Genomic DNA, 3,755 nt, shown 5'->3' with positions numbered 1-3,755 from the left:
ATTCCAGTAACATAATCATCTTCGGGATCGTCAGAATGCTGTACCGCAAAGTATAATTTACTGAATAGCTCAAGGCGCCTTTTGAGGGAGAAATTGTGCAAACGGTAACTTTCTCTCCAGGGCTTTCCGTAATGCCTAATTTGTAAGGCCAGAAACAACTGATAAAATCGAAAATCCTTCAATCCCTGCATCTCTCCCTGATCCTACAAATCTAAAAGTAACTATAGAAAGAACTATAGAAATGTACAGAAATGTTGGTTAACAATGACTAGGTTATACCTGCAAACATTTCACTTGATTCTGCAATCGAGAGATAGGTTTGTGAAATTGTCCTACACCCCTGACGGAAGGCAAATCCTCGAGTATGTTCAGACAGTCCAACACTCGCCACCAAACTCTACCAACCTGAGAACGTGAGAGCTCACTCACTTCTGGAGTTGTCTCAGCCAAAGAGTGGACATTGGAGATGCCTCACTCACTTTTGCCGGCTGCATGTCTGGTGGGGTCACCAGACAGTTGAGCACCTCACGAAGATGCTGCGCCAGTTCAGCTATGCTTCCCACGATATCTGCACTCTGATTTCTAATTCGTACTTCAACTTGTCCTCGTCGAAATCTGCCACTCCGGTCACTTCCCCTGTGGCCATACTGAAACAGAACAGTAAACAGAAGTATTTGTCACCAACACACTAAAGAACTAAAACACAAAGATTCTAAACCATTCTCTTTACCACCCACAGCTCACCATAACCGCAACCAAGCTCTGCTACCAACGTGTTCCGCCGGGGGGAATGGTAGGACTAGGTTGACGTGTGAGGAGGCTGGTAACCTTAAAATTTTTATTCAACAAATTCTTAAAATTAATTATACAACAAATATTCAGGAGATCTATTTGGCGCAATTTAAAATTGCGTTATAGAATATAATGTTTTCAGCAGTTCAACGTCGAGGAGAGTCACCACCAAATTCCACAATTTAAAAAACGAGATGAAAATCCACAGTTAAAAAATAATATACCCTGGTATCCTAAAATAATTTTAAAACACAAGAGCAAAAAGTTCCTTGACTAACTCTATACGTTTTAGAATGAAGAAAATAGCCCAAAGGCATTCTGCAAACTCTTTTAAATACAGCTAAAGTCAAAGTATGCAATGAATGTAGCGCTGAACACACAAAGTTTCACAATAACAGTAAATAGTCTTACACAGAGCTTATTTTAAAATTGTACACGCCGAATGGTTACTAAAGCAACTTAAATCAACGCAATATCCGGCCAGATGCACCAGATACCAAAACACCTCGAGGTTTCACAACTGGCCAATTTAGAATTTAGGTTTAGACCGGTTTCATCGGAACACATTAGAGAAAAAAAACAATCTTGCAACACAGTTAACTGAGAAGGAATCCGGCCAAAACAAGAAGATCATGAAACAAATATACTGCAGGTATGTTGTCACTACATGTGCGCAACTGTCGAGATAACAAGTACCAAAATGTGTAGTTTGCTGAATACTACTGTACTGCTGCCCTAACTGACCGATGTATCTTGTGCAGAGGCAAGATAATTTCATAATCAATCTCCGGAACACACAGCAATTGGTGCCTAGTAACAGCAAGAAATGCTGCATTTAGAGGTCTCACTACCTGTCACGAGAAGTTAAATGGTTCAAATGGCTCTGAGCACTATGGGACCCAACTTCTGAGGTCATCAGTCCCCTAGAACTTAAAACTACTTAAACCTAACTAACCTAAGAACATCACACAAAACCATGCCCGAGGCAGGATTCGAACCTGCGACCGTAGTGGTCGCGCGGTTCCAGACTGTAGCGCCTAGAACCGCTCGGCCACCTCGGCCGGCCACGAGAAGTTAGAACGGCGCTGTCTGATCAGACACTCGCGCAGGCTAAGTCGCTGTCTCTAATGTTGCCTTGCAAGATCAGGCCGGACAGAAAGCCCTAAAGCAAACTGTGCTCTATGTGCCGTACAACAACCGTTCGGCCAGCCCACTCTTCTTAATGCTAGCCAATTCCACCAAGGTTGTCCAGGCGCACAGTTAAATCCATACGTCCCGCTTCACGGGCGGTGTCCCCGGGTGTCTTCTTAACGTTTCTCGTTCGAACGACTCCACCATTCTCTCTACAAGTCCTCTAATAGGTCTCAGTGGGCGCCTCTGGGTGGGGTCCGTTTTGCGGCGCGCCTGCCGGCAACGCTCCAAGAAGTCAGGCGCAAAGTTTGAATAGCTGTGGCTCACTGGCGTCCTATAACAGCATAGTCCCCCAGTTGGGCCTATTATGGTGATTCAGCTTTCCAGAGATTTGGAATGATGCTTCTTCGGCAGTGATAAGTGCATCATCGAAACTATCGATTTGCAACTTATCTCACATTTCACTACCGGTTTTAAGAGGCGCATTATTTGCCTTTCCGAATAAGGTTGTAACTCAGGTTTTGCAGGATCATGTTTTGAGTCTTTAAGGGGAATTCTCCTTATGACTGGCAGTGAGACGTCGCCCGTCACGTAAGGGCTCCGCCTGTAAGCATCTCTGACGCTCTCCACTATTGCTCCGTTGTTCCTGCGTATCTCACTGGACAAGTTATGCTCAAACAAACTGCTGAACATAGGCGCTACCTCGTAGAATGCTCAACGCATTGGTCGCTGCAACATTACAATGAACAGGGTTCAGTAGTATTCCAGAACACGAAGGCCTTGCTTGCATTTATAGAATATCATATCTTCTGTAGCTGCATCCCAACTGCAAACTGCATCAGTACAGTTGGTCGCCATTTCTACTACAGCCGGTGCTTTTGCAGTCTCCGCACCAGCCATCGGTCCACAGTCGAGCCCAGCAGTTTCAACTTCACCTAGCAGCGTCATCAGCTAGCCGATAGCCATCATGCCACCTCTAATGATGATTCCGAGTCACGAGCCGGTGCCGCCAAGTGGCAACATCATATTCGGTGTCTTTGTCCATCGCTCCGGCCGATTCAAACGGTCCTGGATTCGGCGCAAGGCATATCTAGCTCGCTGGCTGCCTGGAATGTCTGCCTCACGTCAGCATGGGCGCCTCGCCAATCACATCTCTTTCTCTGAGGCAGCACGTGCTGCCGTGGGTCTGCATACGCCACTGGGTAGTAACTCAGTGCCTGGCTGAACACTCACGCCAGTGAGGTGGGGAGTCACCGGCCTTGCCACATTGGTAGCACCGGTTCCCGTCCGGTCACTAAAGGTAAGCAACGTTGGGCCTGGCTAATACTTGGCTGGGTGACCATTTGGGGAAGACCAGGTGCAGTTGGTTTTAAGGACACGCAAGTCTCCGAAGTAGCGTCCAATTGAAAGACTTGCACCAGGCCATAGTGCCACACGACATTCATTTATTTATTTAATCAGCTGTGGAGAACAACCTGTATATGGTAATATTGTAAAACAAAGAAAACTAGACGAGTAACTAACAGAAAGAAACCAGACGCATTCTCGTGATTCCGCAGCCCACAGTTTCCGCACAAGCCATTCTGGGGCAGAACCACCCGCCTTGCTGATGCCAGTACACACTGTCTGATCAAAAGTATCCAGACACCTATCAGTGGACATTAATATGAATTGTGTCCATGTGTGCCTTAATGACGGCATGAATTCTACTTGCAACACTTTCAGTGGGGTGTCTGAAAGTCTGTGGAGGAATGGCAGCCAATTCTTCCCAATTGGCTGATACCAGAGAAGGTGTTGGACGCTGGGATCTGGAGGAAATTCGACGTTCTAGC

General features: G+C 46.2%; 1 pseudogene; it reads left to right on the top strand.

Moving 5' to 3' along the window:
• Positions 1-3,172: 3,172 nt before the first annotated feature.
• LOC126459190 (5S ribosomal RNA) lies at positions 3,173-3,292 on the top strand (annotated as a pseudogene).
• Positions 3,293-3,755: the final 463 nt, after the last annotated feature.

Source organism: Schistocerca serialis, chromosome 2 (genome assembly GCF_023864345.2).
Source record: "Schistocerca serialis cubense isolate TAMUIC-IGC-003099 chromosome 2, iqSchSeri2.2, whole genome shotgun sequence".
Classification (NCBI taxonomy): Eukaryota; Metazoa; Arthropoda; class Insecta; order Orthoptera; family Acrididae; genus Schistocerca; species Schistocerca serialis.
The sequence above is the reverse complement of the archived record's forward strand: the minus strand, read 5'-3'. Positions and strand labels throughout refer to the sequence as shown.